Source organism: Gossypium hirsutum, chromosome A11, assembly GCF_007990345.1.
Source record: "Gossypium hirsutum isolate 1008001.06 chromosome A11, Gossypium_hirsutum_v2.1, whole genome shotgun sequence".
Lineage (NCBI taxonomy): Eukaryota > Viridiplantae > Streptophyta > Magnoliopsida > Malvales > Malvaceae > Gossypium > Gossypium hirsutum.
This window is the reverse complement of record NC_053434.1, coordinates 14339858-14357996: the sequence shown is the minus strand read 5'-3', so window position 1 is coordinate 14357996 and position 18139 is coordinate 14339858.

Below are 18139 nucleotides of genomic sequence, written 5' to 3'. Positions count from 1 at the left end.
TGCAACACTTAGAAAATTTTCACACTTTGGAGAGTCACACGCCCGTGTTTTCAACCCGTGTAACTCTCTGTTTATAACTTCATCACCTTTGTCAGTCTTACACTTCATATAAATAGCAAGAAACGTGTATGAACTCAATTCTCATTAAATTTCTCATATATATACACAATTTCACGTTATATAATCATACAACATATATCAGTCATATCTCTGTAATCTAAATATATTTTCATAACAACTTATCTTGATTTCATACTATTTCATATTTAAGCTTAAATAACCAAAGTATTTGAAATATCATCTTTATGCAAATAATACACATGAGGTATATAATTCCATAATTATGAATAAACACATTTATCAAAAATTTTCCATATTCATATATCAATATCTCATGTCTCCATATATCAATAACCGTCATTTTCATGAATTCCGAGTTCAATTTCATAATTATTTGTCTCGTGTTCAATTTATTCCATGTAGGAACTTTATTCATTAAAACATTTGAATTATCAATACATATGGACAGTACATTCAAGATGAACAATTATATAATCACAAATGAATTCATTTATCAACCAAGTTCTATACTCATATCTTATCAACTCGTACTTCCTTGTATCACATAATTCCATGTAACACTTACCAAACTTTGTCAAATTAGTGAACGTCTTACGGAATTGAGTATTTCATTTTCTCGATGCCATAGTTCAACTATGGTTTTACACATCTTCACATAATGATTCCATAGCCCAGCTATGGCCTTACACATATTCATATATCGATGCCATAGCCCAGCTATGGTCTTACACGTAATCACATATCACAGATCGATGCCATAGCCCAGCTATGGTCTTACATGAATCACATATCTCACTGATGCCATATCCCAGATATGGTCTTATACGAAAATCACTTGTCACTTGTAGCCGAAGCTACCACTATTCACTGATCAGGTAGCCGGAGCTACCATTTTTCACTAATCAGGTAGCTGAAGCTACCACTTTTCACTTGTCATTTGTCATTGATCAGATAAGTGTAGCCGAAGCTATCACTTATCACTTTCACTTGTCCTTGATCAGATAAGTGTAGCCGAAGCTATTACTTATCACTTTCATTTGTCCTTGATCAGATAAGTGTAGCCGAAGCTATCACTTATCACTTGTTGCCATAGTCCAATCATGGTCTTTTCCTTCAATTCATCTTGTCATTGAACTGAAATGCTCAATTTGATCATTTATTCAATTTTTATGATTTTACATTATTCACGATTTTAACATCAATAAATATGAAATAACACATCATGAAATTCATAAAATTAACAAATAATCACTAAAATTTAGCCATATAATCTCACAAGTTCAATTTTTGTATTATAACGATAATCATAATTTCATAATAAATATTCCAAATAAAACATTATATCATTTCTAATCCAACACTTATCGATTATAATCGGGCATGTGATCAATTTATTCATGATTTATTCATATATTTTTCCTCCTCCTCCACCCCTCCATCCACATCCTTGGTATAAACAACACACTTGTAAGTAACCTTATCCATAATTTTCACTAATTACTTATGTGAATATTCAAGCTATCCACCCGTGTCATAGTCAATAAATTATTTATATCTAAAGATACAGAACTCCAAATTAAGATCCACTAATTTTACCTAAAACTAGACTCATATATATTCTTACCATAAAAATTTCATAATTTTTGGTTGGGCCAATTAATACAGTTTATTCATTGAAGTCTCCCCTGTTCTGCTGTCTGACAGTTCCGACCCTTATTTACAAAAAAATAATTATCTCCTCGTACAGGATTGGAATGATGTTTACATTTGTTTCTATTGAAAATAGACTCATTCAGGACTCTAAACATATAAATTTAAGCTCTTAATTATTTTTATCCAATTTTTGATGATTTTACAAAGTCAAAACGGGGGAACCCGAAATCATTCTAACCTTATCTCACAAAATTTATCATATCTCATGATTTACAATTCCATTGCTTACATCATTTCTTCTATACGAAACTAGACTCAATAAGCTTTAATTTCATATTTTATTCATCCTCTAATTCCATTTCTACAATTTTTGGTGATTTTTTAAATTTAGACTACTGCTGCTGTCCAAAACAGTTTTAGTGCAAAATGTTGATTTCCATTTTGCCCCAAATTTCACAATTCATACAATTCAGTCCTTGCTTAATTAACCCCTCAATTAAGATAATTTTCTCAATTAATACTTTTCCTAGACATTATAAGTTATTTCATAGCTATTTAAATTCATTATTTCCACATAAAACTCTAACTTCAAACTCTTTTACAATTAGGTCCCAAACATTCATTTTCTATTCAATTCTTTCAATAAAATCAACATATAAACAATTTAAAGCTCTAATTCCATGCCAAATCATCATATTCTTCCAGTAGATATTCATAGCAACTTTCAATTTCTTTCATAGAATAAAAAACTAATGAATTCAACAAGTGGACCTAGTTGTAAAAGTCACAAAAACACAAAAATTTTAAGAAATAATCAAGAATTTAACTTACTTGAAGGAAAAATATGAAAACCAGTTTAAGGGAACTCTTCAATGGTGTTTTTGCTGATGAGAATTCAGAAAAATAAAGAGAAATCTACATAATTCCACTTTAGTCCTAGCTTTATTAAGTAAATTTTACAATTTTCCAATTTTACCCTTAATTCTCCTTATTTTCTTGCTGATTTCATGCCCTTTCTGTCCATCCCAAAGAGAACTTGGGTCTATTTTTCTTTTAAACCCTCTTTCTTTTATCATTTAAGCTATTTAATCATTTTCCACAATTTTGCATTTGATACAATTTAGTCCTTTTTGTTCAATTAACTATCAGAACTTTAAAATTTTTTGACGAAACTTTAATACTAACTTATTAACACTCCATAAATATTTATAAAAATATTTATGGCTCGATTTAAAATTCTCGAGGTCTCGATACCTCATTTTTTATTCTAATTATTTTAATATTTATTTTTAGTACACTATTCACTATTTCAAAATTTTTCCCAACTTCACATTTAACTTATACTCACTAAATTAATAATATTTCCTACTCATTTTTCGGATTTAGTGATCTCGAATCACTTTTCCGACACCACTGAAAATTAGGCTGTTACACTCTTCTTCTAGTTAGACAATTTTTCAATTCAATCTCGATTCTAACCCTTTCTTTCAGCTTGTGACCACACCCCCCTAACCAAGCCTCACTACAACCCTCTAAAGACCTTTTGATTGATGTATCATCTTAAATTATAGTGGTGGAGATTTGATTTTCATACAAGCCTATGGTAATGACTTTTCATTATTGACTATTGAGTGCTTCATTTATTGTCTTTAAACACCTCGAGTGATTTGAGTGAATCTTTAGTGAGGATGGGAAACTCTGTGACATTCTAAATCAAAGGTAATTACTTAGATGCGGAGAGACACCTATGTTTGCATGATTAAATACTCAACTTGGAATGTCTGAAACTTTTGTGTCCTTTTAGTTGAATTCTCAATGTATGATTACCTACGGATTATTTTGAATATTATCGATAGGAATTGTAAGTTGAGGAGAATTTATTTTGATTATGAGTTGAGAATTTTGCTTGATGACAAGTAAATACTTAAGTGTGGGGGTATTTGATAAACCGTAAATTATACATATTTTTACCCTATGTTTAATGCATTTTATGGATGATTTTCCATAAGAATTGGTGAATTCGATGCTCCTAATGCTTTAATTTCATGTTTTATACTTAAGAGAGAATAGAAGAGCGAAAGGAAAGAGAAACTGGCCAAAAACGGAGAAAATGGGCCAAAGTACGAGATCAACACGGCTTGGACCTCCTCATACGGGTATAGCACACGCTCGTGCCATTCTAACAGGCTTGAAGACGGCCTGAAGTAATCGCACACGGGCGAGTCCCTGTCGAGCCCAGATTAAGTCCAATTTGGAAAAGGCCACTTTTGAGGGCTTCTAGGCATTCCAAAGCCTATAAATACACCCTAGAGGAGGAAGAAAAGAAGAGGGAGAAGAGGGCATAAGGAATTACTCGAAGGAAGCCGATTGATCCATCTCGGAAGCTGGATTCATCATCAAGACTGAAGATCTCTCCTCAATTTCCCTTCAGGAGTTTTGGGTTTTCTTTATGTTTTGTATTTTTTATTCTTCTGAGATGTTTTCTGATTTAGTTATGAACTAAAACCCTTAAATACCTAAGGGGAATGAAACCTAAGACGAATCTTGTTATTTTTTTCTGAATCATATGATAAATATTTAACTTGTTCTTAATTATGTGTTCTTAATTCTTATTTTGATATCCCAGGATACTAATTCAAGACATGCTCTTATTCAGAGGAGGAATAGAGCCTGTCTAAGAGTACTTTTGTCATAATTAAGTGGAGTTGATTGTGCGCCTAGAAATAGGGCGACAAGATTTTGCCGGATTAGGGTGAAACCTAATAAGGGGATCCATAGATCGAGTTAATGCAACCCTAGAGTGTTAATTAGAGAAAAAACTTAGTTATTCAATCTAGGGATTAGACATTATTAGTCTTGAATAAGGATATAACATAACTTAGGGATCTCTACGGAACAAGTTGAATGAATAAATTGTCCGATTCGAAGCCAAAATAACAAGTAAAGTCTAGGTGGATTTTTCCTTAGGTATTGTCTTCATTCAATCGATTTTTCCAAAAGCAATTCCGCAATTCTTTTCTCTATGAGTTCTTAGTTTAGATTTAATTAAAACAAAACCTCTTTATTCTTAGGCTAGATAATAAAAAGACAGTCATTACTAGTAGTTTTAGTTCCTTTGGGTTCGACAACCCGGTCTTGCTAAAACTATACTACTGTTCGATAGGTACACTTGCCTACATTGCGATAATAGTTAGTTCAAGAATGAGTAATTATAAATATTTAAAACCTGTCACGAAACCTTGTGATCATTATGTTATGGCTATTAAATGGTAAGTTATGGTTGAAATTAGTATGATATTAGATTTGGTTCAAATAGTGATAATAATGGATTGATTAGAATGTTATATTTGAAGTATTTATGAGAGTAAATTGGTTAGGTCATTAGATTGGTTGTTTTAACATGTCTTGAGTATATCTAATTTTGTTTTAGATTGGTTGAAAGATTGGTAGTTGAATTGCTTGTTGTATAAGTTTGCAGTGTAACAACCCGATTTAGACCCTATTTGAAAAGGTGGTTTCAGGACCACAAATCCGAGTCAAAAAAATGTTTTTAAAATTATTTTCTATGTTTATTATGTGTGAATTTATATGTGTGAAATTTTCGTGTTTTAATTTTATCGTTTGAGTGCTCGATTTAATAAAAGGGCTTAATCGTGTAAAATGAAAATTTGATGTTTTAATATGTAGTGGCCAAATTGAACTTGTCTTGTTAATATGAAGCATTTATAATGCAATTAAACCATAATTATATGTAGTGGACAATAATGACTATGATTTATAATTGTTTTATATTTTATAATAAAGGTTAAATATGTAAATTTATTAATATGTTAATATATCATAAAACATAAAATAATTATAATGCATTCATATTTTGTTCTTGGTGACCGAAACTAAAGAAAAAAGAAAAGAAAAGAAAGCTTTTAAGGGTTCGGCCATTTGATAGCTTAATCAAGGTATGTAACTAGCTCGGTTTTTGATAATTTTTACGTTTTTGAGATTTTTATAGTGTAATGTACAAAGCCCATGCTTGAATTTTTGATTTTGATGAATATTTTGAGTTATTACATTGATGAATATTTGAGCTTTGTGATGATATTTGATGAAATATGAAAGATATGTTTTAGATTAACCTGTTTTGTATTGGAATTTTTGATGATTTTGAGTAATTAGGACTAAATTATAAAAATGATAAATTGAGGGACTAAAGTGTGAAATAAATGAAATTTATGGACTTGTTTGAACACATGGTACATTAGGCCTAAGCATGGTATATGCAAATTTTGCATGTTTTGTGTTTTGTGCAATTTGGACTAAATTGTAAAATGTGTAAAATGTGAGGGGTAAAATTGTAATTTTCCCATTTATGTGTTTTTGGACTAAAATGAGTAAAAATATGTTTGAATGAGTTTAATTTGAATATGTTTATATCAAGAACCAAAGAAATTGGATTTGGATCGGGGGAAAATTAAAGTTGTCGATTAGTTGTGCCGTTCCGATTTTCATCGTCCGAGGTAAGTTAATAAGAAAATAAATGTTATTTATTTTATGAAATACGGGTTATATGCTGAAAGGAACTATGTGGAAATATATATGTGTTAGCCGAATGTAAATAAGCTTGGGAGCTATGTCATATGTCATGACATAGGAATTTCGATATGTGTTTTCGTGTAAGACCATGTCTGGGATTTGGCATCGATATACGTGGTTACGTGTAAGACCATGTCTGGGACATTGGCATCGTATTTGATTCGTGTTAGACCCTGTCTAGGACAGTGACATCGATATGAAATAGCATGTAAGACCACGTCTGGGACGTTAGCATTGTACGATATATGTGATTATCCGAGTATCCTATCCAATTTCGAATAGTTCAACGGGAAATGATAAGTTGTGATCGAAGGTGTAAAACAAGCTAAAATGATCAGATATGAGTTAGTTTATTACCTATTTGAAAATAAGGTAAGTTGACCATTAGATATTTGATGCAAATTATATAAGTGACTAATGTGAACTTATGTGCATTTGTGAGGTATATTCGGCCATATGCTATGTATATGCATGTAATGTTATATTTGACTCATGAGTATGTGTATAAATGTACTTGGTTATAATAATATCTTGGCTTTGAAATTGAAAGATACTTTGTTATATATATACATTCAGCCACAAATAAGTTTATATGTGAAAATATATGATATTCATGAAATCTTAAGTTTGAGATTTAATATGATTATGATAGTATAGTTTGGTTTGGTTTAAATGAGTTGATTATGTTATTGAGTTGTTTATTTGCTTATGACTTACTAAGCTATGATTGCTTACTTTGTGTGTGTATGTTTACCTCTATTTTATAGATATTGGAGATTAGTTACGAGCTTGGGGATCGTCAGCAAAGTCCATCACACTATCGATTGTTTTTGGTATTTGATAAGTTAAACTCGAACCTATGGCATGTATAAGCTAGGTGGTACGTGATATTCGTGACAGGTTTTAAAGATTTATGAAAGGATCGTTCTTGAGACTAACTTATTATCACGATTAAGGCAAGTGCACCTATCGAACAGTAGTATAGTTTAGCAAGACCGGATTGTCGAACCTAAAGGAACTACGAGTACTAGTAGTTACTTTCTTTTTATTATCTAGCCTAAAAATTAAGAGGTTTGGTTATCTAAACTAATTACTAACTAAGAATGCACAGAAAGAAAATTTGGGAAAATTCGATTGATTAAGACAATACCTAAGGAAAAATCCACCTAGACTTCACTTGTTATTTGACTCTGAATCAAACGATTTATTCATTTGACTTGATCAGTAGAAATCCCTAAGTTATATTATTATCTCTCTCGAGACTAATAACGTCTAACCTTAGTTGAATAATTGAAATCTCTTTCTAATTAACACCCTAGAATTGCATTAACTCAATCTATGGATTCCCTTATTAGGTTTCACCCTAATCTGGCAAAATCTTATTACCTTATCTCTAGGCATGCAATAAACTCCGCTTAATTATGACAAATATACTCTTAGACAGGGTCTATTCCTTCTCTGAATAAGAGCTTAACTTGGATCAATATCTTGGAATATTGAAACAAGAATTAAGAACACATAATTAAGAACAAGTCAAATATTTATCATACAATTTAGATAATAATAACAAGATCCGTCTTAGGTTTCATTCCCCTTAAGTATTTAGGGGGTTTAGTTCATACTTATTGAAGAAAATATCTCAAAAGCATAAAGATAACAAAACATAAGAAAAGCCAAAACTCCTGAAGGAACTTGAAGGGAGATCTTCAGTCTTGATGATGAATCCAGCTTCTGAGATGGATCAATCAGCTTTCCTTGAGTAATTCCTTACTTCCTACTCTGCGTCCCCCTTTTAAGTGTCTCCTCAGGTGTTTAAATAGACTTTAAAATTCCTAAGAGCCCCCCAAGTTGGCCTTTTTCGAATAGGGTTATACTTGGGCTCGACAGGGACACGCCCGTGTGCGATTACTCCAGCCCGCGGCTAAGGCTGTTGAATAGGCACGGGCATGTAGTATACCCATGTAAGTCATGCTTCAATCCTGCCAGGGGACACGGCCGTGTGACACGTCCGTGTGAGAAAGTACAGGCCGTGTTGATTTCCCACGTGGGTCTATTTTCTCCGTTTTTGACCTGTTTCTCACTCTTTTTACTCTTCTATGCTCACCTAAGTATAAAACATGGAATTAAAAGATTAGGAGCATCGAATTCACCAATTCTAAGGAGAAACCATCCATAAATGTGCTAAGCATGGGATAAAAATATGTATAAATTACGGTTTATCAAATACCCTCACACTTAAGCATTTGCTTGTCCTCAAGCAAAAATCCTCAACTCATAATCAAAATAAATTCTTCTCAATTTATAATCCCTATCAATAATATCTCAAAATAATCCATAAGTACTCATACATTAAAAATTCAACTAAAAGTTCATCAAAGTTTCAAACATTCCAAGTTGAGCATTTTATCGCGAAAACATATGTGTCTCCCCTCATCTAAGTGATTACCTTTGATCAAAATATCAGAGAGTTTAACATCCTTACTAAAGATTCACTCAAATCACTCAAGGTGTTTAAGGACACTAATAAAAGCACTCATTAGTCAATATGAAAAGTTATTACCATAGGCTTGCGTGATAATCAAATCTCCACCACTATCTATTGAGCTGATACGTCAATCAAAAAGGTCTTTTTAGAGGGTTGTAACGTGGCTTTGGTTAGGGGGTGTGGTCATAAGCTGAAAGAAAAGGTTAGAATCGAAATTGAATTGAAAAATCACTTAGCTAGAAAAATAACTAGTCATCAATTGAATACAATTGAGCTTCTTCCCTGAATATGAAATTAACATTCAAGCTCAAAAACGACGCATTACAACTAATATGTATTGAAGTACATTCATTTTTTTAAGAACAAGTCAAATACATAGAAGAGAAAAACAAAACTAAGCAATTAGTTCAAATCAAATCTCGACCAAAATAGGGATCAAATTAGGGGATTTCAACAATAATGGGTTATGGGTTAATATTGAGGGTGAATCAATTAATGGCTTGTTAGGCTCAAGGGGCTTCACTAAGGGTTAATTATGAAGGTAGGCTTTTGTGGAGTGAGTGGGTTAAACCTAAGTGCCTTTATCATCTTGACATATCAAATCAAATGGTGTGGTCTTAACATGCATAATCAAGAAAGTTCTAGAATAACAAATCAAAACTGACGCACTCATAATGAAAGTGAGCATGAAAGGAATGAAATATGCTCTAAAGGCTCAAGATCTCACAAAAATTATGGCTTTTTGATGTTCAAACTTGTGAATTTCAACTCAAGATAATACTTAAGCTTTGGGAAACAACCTAAAAGTTTTTAATTCTTCAAAAATCAACTTATCATGTTTGATTCCCTAATGTCCTAAAGTTTAAACAATCAATGCATAAATACCTATGTTTTAATTCAAGACATATCAATAAAAATCATAAATTAATCAAAATTCATTCTAATAGTGATATGAGTGATTCACGTGAGAATAAGATAAAATTCGAGGATCTCTAATAATGATATGAAAGACCCGCCCACACTTAAGATGTACATTGCCCTCAATATACAGAGAGACATATATTGACAAAGATAGATATATAATCATGAGATAGGGAGAGAAGTGAAACTTCTTGAATGATGTATGGACTCCTTGAATTGGAGCCATGGAGAATAAATGGCGAAAGTAATGATGAGGTTGGAGGAGGATACTCCGGTGGTGGTAGAGGTTGGGTTTTACAAATGCTGCGCCAAAAGAATATTATATCTCAAGTTGTCTATGGTCGTAGTCGAGCAGGGCATGGCAGTCGTGGAGAACCTTTCCTAGTGGAGTTTCAAGTTCCTGAGTAATAGTGAGTTTTGGAGCTCTTTATAATTATGATAGAATCAGGAAATTTTTTAGGAAATATATATTGAAGAATAATTACTCGTAATGAAATAGCCGAAATTAAAAATTGTAAAATAATAATTATAAAACCTAATAAAAATAAGCTTAAAGAAAAATAAAAAGTAGTCTTAAAATAAAATAAAAGTAACAACATAAAATAATAACTAAAAGTTTTTAAACATCTTCATCGCTAGATAGTTCGCGAGGTGGGGGTGGCGATGAGATGTGGAAGTGCTGACAAATCTGCTGTAGAGTAGTGTCAATGTTATCGAAGCGCTGAAAACACTACTGCTCAGATCAAGTAAGGCGCTCAGAGATGTCAGTGTATGAAGCCGTCGCATGAGCTGGACGAGAGGGGGGTGGTGGCTAAGATGGTGGGTCCTCATGACGTGGAGGGACATCATCAGCAATGTCATCTGGATCCTCCTCCTCATGGACTGGGCGAGGCGGTACTCAAGAGGGTAGGTGCCATGTCGTTTCTCGATCATCCTCATATTTAGCATGCTCGAGATGCCCTGTGGGGACATCTGGACGATGAGAGTGATGAAGGATAATTGGGTTGCTGTGTTGAGAAGCCTAAAGTGCCGAGCCAGTCGAGTCACATAGGGTCCGATAGAGATGACCCCTCTCCTGTGCCGCTCTGTCTGGTGGTGAATGGCGAAGGCAATAAAGTAGGCGAGGTCGATGACGTGTCCATTCGCCATACTCCATAAGAAATAGGCGTCGTGTGTGGTGACAACATCGGTGCTCTCTCGTCTCCTTGTCAGAGTATGAGCCAAGATGGCTTGTAGATACCTCAAGGATGGAGGGAGAGCCGATGCCTTGGAGTGGCTAGGGTCGTGGGTGGCCGAGGCAGGGACGAGGTCTCTCCAACATTTTGAGGGGGACTAGTGGATGTGGTGGTGGAGGGTGTTGAGTTTATTATCGTTCATGAATTCCTCCGTGTATAGCCCTAGTGTAATCCCGAACTCGGGCACGCTCAACTAGCGTACTAGACCACCAAGGCGGAACTGGATTGTTCCAAAATTGTTTAAGTTTGTCATGACGGTCTGAAGATGGAACGTCGAGCAGAGTTCCAATGTAAACTCGAGATACGTCGGCTCGACAATCTGAAAGAAGAGCCCCCACGGGTCAGTTGTTAGGAGGGCTCGGACCTCGTCAGCCAATTGAATCTGCTCGAGTGCGGTCCAGTCAATACAGTGGCCACACCTAGGGGTCTGGCCTATAATATCTGATATAATTCCTCCTGGGGTCCCAAGGGAACCTGGAGGAATGGGTGCCTAATCTCCGTGGTAGGACCCGAGGATGACGCTGCTCATTTCCTCTTTTTCGAGGAGGGAACATCGATCTTTTTACCACGTGAGGACGACATTGTACCTGCATTAAAAAATCAAAGTTCAACCAATATGCCCCAAGAATAGCACGGAAGCACAAAACTAAATAGGAAGATTTCATGGGACTTATGTAATGGATGAAGTAAACAAAACTACTAAAAATATCAAGTTATAGTGTTATGGGAATAATGTAACGAGAATATGAATGAATGCATGTGGGTATGCATAAATTTCATGGAACTAGGAAAAATGAAAAAGTAAAGCATAATGGAGTAACTAAAATGACAAAATTTTTATAAACAAGAATGAGTGTTTTAATATTCTAACTATGAATATTCATTCAAAATAGTTCAATAGAGCGGAGAAATCATGAAATAAGCAGCATATTTAGAGAAAATAGAGAGAAAAGAGTAAACAAATGCAAAAGGAAGGAGCTTGGGGTGTCAAAATCGGTGTTGTAGGCAACGCATGGGCGTGGGGGAAGGGCGTATGGAGTTGCAACGGCTAGGGTTAGGGATTTTTAGGGTGGAAGATGATGAATAGTGAGGGGTTTATATAGATTTTGGGGTACACGGCCGTGGGACACGCTCGTGTGGCCTAATTTTTGCCCGTGTGTTTTGCGAATTTTGAATTTGGGCACGTCTGACATTTGACCCACGCCCGTGTTTTTTGGGCCTGTGGGTGCACACGACCTTGTCGAAAAGTCGTGTCTTGCTTCGTTCGCTTCTCCCACGCCCATGTACATAGGTCCATGCCCGTGTTCGTTTTTACAGTGTCGACCACGAGTGGATGGCACGAGCGTGTCGTACGCCCGTGTTACATTCTCAGTTTCAACCACGGTCTCGAGGCATGGGCGTGCCGCACGCTCGTGTTGTTTTGGCAGTTTCACCCACGGCCATGTCGTACGGTCGTGGCAACTTATCGTATCCCGTGTTGGGAAAAAATCTTGCCCTGTTTTCACAATTCCTAATGCACGCCCGTGTGCTTGGCCGTGTGGTGTTTTGAAAGTATGTTAGATGGTAAAAACTAAAATTTAAAGAAATTGGCACTGTTAGGCTCGGGTTGCCTCCCGAGAAGCGCTTATTTATAGTCTAAGCTCGACTTACCTCACTTTTACATGGTTAAGGTGGAGCGAGGAGTTTACACTCCTCATCCTTCCTATAAACTTTATCAACATAAGGTTTAAGACGAGTATTATTTACCTTAAATGTGCCGAATTTGGGATGATTTACCTTAACTGTACCATATGGGAAAATACTGGGTACCGTAAGAGGAATTTCTTCATTAGGTTCAAAAGTGGTAATGCGAGGATCTGCTGCATCTAGTAGTACGTTGTCTCCAACCTTAAGTTGATTTGGTGAGGTATTTATATGTGATATTCGTGACAGGTTTTAAATATTTATAATGAATCGTTCTTAAAACTAACTATTATCACAATGAAGGCAAGTGTACTTATCGAACAGTAGTATAGCTTTAGCAAGACAGGATTGTCAAACCTAAAGGAACTAAAAGTACTAGTAATGACTGTATTTTTATTATCTAGCCTAAGAATAATGGGGTTTTTTTAACTAACTAATTAACTAAACTAAGAATTCACAGAAAATAGAATTGGGGAATTACTTTTGAAAAAACGATTGAATTAAGACAATACCTAAGGAAAAATCCACCTAGACTTCACTTGTTATTTGACTCTGAATCGGACGATTTATTCATTTGACTTGATCCGTCGAAATCCCTAAGTTATATTATTATCCCTCTCGAGACTAGCAATGTCCAACCCTAGGTTTAATAATTGAAATCTCTTTCTAATTAACTCCCTAAGGTTGCATTAACACGATCTATGGATCCCCTTATTAGGTTTCACTCTAATCCGAAAAAAGCTTGTCACCCTATCTCTAGGCCCGCAATCAACTCCGCTTAATTATGACAAATGTACTCTTAGACAGGGTATATTCCTCCTCTGAATAAGAGCTTAACTTGAATCAATATCCTGGAATATCAAGAGAAGAATTAAGAACATATAATTAAGAACAAGTCAAATATTTATCATACAATTCAGATAATAATAACAAGATCTGCCTTAGGTTTCATTCCCCTTAGGTATTTAGGGGTTTTAGTTCATAACTAAAAGGTAAACATCTCAGAAGAATAATGAATACAAAACATAAAGAAAAACCAAAAAATCCTGAAGGGAAATTGAGGAGAGATCTTCAGTCTTGATGATGAATCTGGCTTCTAAGATGGATCAATCGGCTTTCTTTGAGTAGTTCCCTGCTTCCTTCCCTGTGTGTCTATTCTTCCTCCTCTAGGGTGTATTTATAGGCTTTAAAATGCCTAAGAACCCTCAAAATTGGCCTTTTTCGAATTGGACTCAATTTGGGCTCGACAGGGACACGCTTGTGTGACACGCCTGTGTGGGATTACTTCAGGCCGTGGTCAAACCTGTTAAATAGGCATGGGTGTGTGGTCTACCCGTGTGAGTCGTGCTTCGATTCTTCTAAATTGACATGGCCGTGTGGTCTCCCCGTGTGAGGAGGTCCAGGCCGTGTTGATTTCGTACGTTGGCTCATTTTCTCCATTTTTGGCCCGTTTCTCATTCCTTTCACTCTCCTATGCTCACCTAAGTATAAAATATGAATTTAAGACATTAGGAGCATAAAATTCACTAATTTTAAGGAAAAATCATCTATAAAATGTACTAAGTATGGGATAGAAATATGTATAAATTACGGTTTATCGAATACCCCCACACTTAAGCATTTGCTTGTCCTCAAGCAAAATCCTCAACTCATAATTAAAATAAATTCTTCTCAACTTATAATTTCTATCGATAATATCACAAAATAATCCATAGGTAATCATACATTGAAAATTCAACCGAAAGAACATCAAAGTTTCAAACATTCCAAGTTGAGTATTTTATCATGAAATCATAGGTGTCTCCCCTCATCTATGTAATTACATTTGATTCAAAATATCACAGAGTTTCACATCCTCGCTAAAGATTCACTCAAATCACTCGAGGTGTTTAAGGACAATAAATGAAGCACTCAATAGTCAATAATGAAAAGTCATTACCATAGGCTTACATGAAAATCAAATCCCCACCACTATAAATTGAGATGAAACATTAATCAAAAGGTCTTTAGAGGGTTGTTACGTGGATTTGGTTAGAGGGTGTGGTCACAAATTGAAAGAAAAAGGTTAGAATCGAGATTGAGTTGAAAAATTGTCTAACTAGAAAAATGACTAGTCATCAATTGCGTACAACAGAGCTTTTTCTCAGAATATGGAATTTAACTTCTTTAGCTCAGAAGATCACTACTACTAATATGTATACATATATTATTTTTTTTTCAGAACAAGTTAAATTACAAAATTGAATAAAACATAGCTAAGCAACTATTCCAACTCAAATCTCGACAAAAATATGGATCATATTAATTTAGGGGATTTCAATAATAATGAGTTATGGGTTAATATTGAGAGTAAATTAATGAATGAGTTGTTAAGCTCAAGGGGGTTCACTAAGGGTTAATTGTGAAGGTAGGCTTTTATGGAGTGAGTGGGTTAAACCTATGTGCCTTTTTCATTTTGACATATCAAATCAAATGGCGTGGTTTTGACATGCATAATCAAGCAAGTTCTAGAATAGCAATTCGATACTGACGCACTCATAATGAAAGCGAGCATGAAAGAATTAATAGATGCTCTTGAAGGCTCAAGATCTCACAAAAATTATGGCTTTTTGATGTTTAAACTTGTGAATTCTAAATAAAAAAATACCTAAACTTGGGGGAACAACCTAAAAGTTTTTAATTCTTCAAAAATCAACTTATCATGCTTGATTCCCTAGTGTCTTAAATTTTAAACAATCAATGCATAAATGCCTATGTTTTAATTCAAGATATATCAATAAACATTATAGACTAATTGGAATTCATTCTAATAATGATATGAGAAGATCACATGAGAATCAAACAAAATTCAGGGATTTTTCTGATATAAAAGACCCCCCGACACTTAAGATGTACATTGCCCTCAATGTACAAAGGTAGATATATTGATAAAGATATATTTATAATCATAAAATAGGGAGAGAAGTGAAACTTCCTGAATGATGAATGAATTCCTCGAACTGGAGTTTTGGAGAGTAATCGGGTTGAGAGTGGAGGAGGATACTCTGATGGTGGTGGAGGTTCATTAGTCCATAAGTCCTGCGCCAAAAGAATATTATATCTGGTGGTAGCTATGGTTGTGGTCTTGCAGGACATGACAGTCGTTGAGAACCTTTCCCGGTGGAGTTTCAAGTTCTTGAGTAATAGTGAGCTTTGAAGCTCTTTATAATTGTGATAGAATCAGGAACTCTTTTAGGAAATATATAAGGAAGACTAAGTACTCAATATGAATTAGCCGAAATTAAAAATTGTAAAATAATAATTATAAGTCCTAATAAAAATAAGGCGAAAGAAAAATAAAAAGTAGTCTTAAAATAAAATAAAATAAAAGTAAAAACATAAAATAATAAATAAAAGCTTTTAAACATTTTCATCGCTAGATGGTTCGCGAGGTGGGGATGGCGATAAGATGTGGAAGTGCTGACAAATCTGCTGCAGAGTAGCATCAATGTTATCGAAACGCTAAAAACACTGTTGCTTGAATAGGGTAAGGCACTTAGAGATGTCAGTGTATGAAGCCGCCGCATGAACTGGACGAGAAAGAGGTGGTGGCTGAGACGGTGGGTCCTCGTGACGTGGAGGGACATCATCAGTAATGTTCTCGGGGGCCTACTCCTTGGTGGATTGGGCGAGACGGTACTGAGGAGGGAAGGTGCCACGTCGTTTTCTTTATGTTTTGTATTCGTTATTCTTTTGAGATGTTTTCCTTTTTAGTTATGAACTAAATCCCCTAAATACCTAAGAGGGATGAAACCTAAGACGAATCTTGTTATTATTTTCTGAATTGTATGATAAATATTTAACTTGTTCTTAATTATGTGTTCTTAATTCTTGTTTTGATATCCCAGGATACTGATTCAAGATAAGCTCTTATTCAGAGGAGGAATAGACCCTGTCTAAGAGTACATTTGTCATAATTAAGCGGTGTTGTTTGCGTGCCTAGACATTCAAGATTTTTCGGATTAGGGTGAAACCTAATAAGGGGAACCATAGATCGAGTTAATGCAACCCTACGGTGTTGATTAGAGAAAAGTCTCAATTATTCAATCTAGAGATTTGACGTTATTAGTCTTGAATAGGGATAATAACATAACTTAGGGATCTCTACGGGACAAGTTAAATAAATAAATCATCCGATTCGGAGCCAGAATAACAAGTACAGTCTAGGTGGATTTTTCCTTAGGTATTGTCTCAATTTAATTGTTTTCCAAAAGTAATGCCCCAATTCTATTCTCTGTGAATTCTTAGTCTAGATAATTAGTTAGTTAAAACAAAACCTCTTTATTCTTAGGGTAGTTAAAACAGTCATTACTAGTACTTCTAGTTCCTTTGGGTTTGACAATCTGGTCTTGCTAAAACTATACTATTGTTCGATAGGTACACTTGCCTGTATCGTGATAATAGTTAGTTTCAAGAATGATTAATTATAAATATTAAAAATCTATCACGAAATCACGTGATGAAGTTTTTGGCGCCGTTGCCGGGAAACTAAGATATTAGGAACGCTCAATTTTTATAACTTTAGCCATTTATTTTTCTTGCAATTTAATTATTATTATTATTTATTAATTTACTTTTTCATTCTATTGGAACATTTTTATAGTTTATGACTAGAAGAAACCCGTTGATCCCGTGATTTGTAACAAGTAATAAATATTTATAATGAAGATCAAACCTAGACTAACTATTATCACGACGAAAAGGAAAGCGCACCTATCGAACAATAGTATAGTAATGGCAAGACCGGGATATCGTACCCAAGGGAACCAAAAGTACTTGTAATAACTATGTTTTTATTATTTAACCTAGAAATAAAGATGGGTTGTTTATTAAACTAATTAACTAAACTAATTAACTAATTAAACTAAAGCAAAGAGAAAGTTTGAAAAAACACTTGAAGAAAAGTAATTGATAAAGGCGACACCTAAGGAGGAATCCACCTAGATTTCGCTTGTTATCTAACTCTGAACCAGATGATTTATTCACTTGACTTGATTCGTGAGACTCCCTAACCTATATTATTATCTCTTTCGAGACTAATAACATCTAACCCATAGTTGAATTAATTGAAATCTCTTTCTTAATTAAAACCCCTAGGGAAGCAGTAAATCGATCTATGGGCTCCCATATTAGGTTTCACCCTAATCCAGCAAAATCTCGTAACCCTATTTCTAGGCGTTCGATCAACTCCGCTTAATTATGCCGAATCTACTCTTAGACAGGGACTTTTGCTCATCTGCATAAGCACATCAAATCATGAATTAATACCCGGAATATTAACTCAAGCATTAAGAACACATAATTAAGAAAAAAATCAAGTATTTATCATACAGTTCAGATAATAATAATAAGATCCATCATAGGTTTCAACCCCCTAGGTATCTAAGGGGTTTAGCTCATAATAAAATAAGAGTACATCTCAAAAGTATGAAAATAACAAAACATAAAGAAA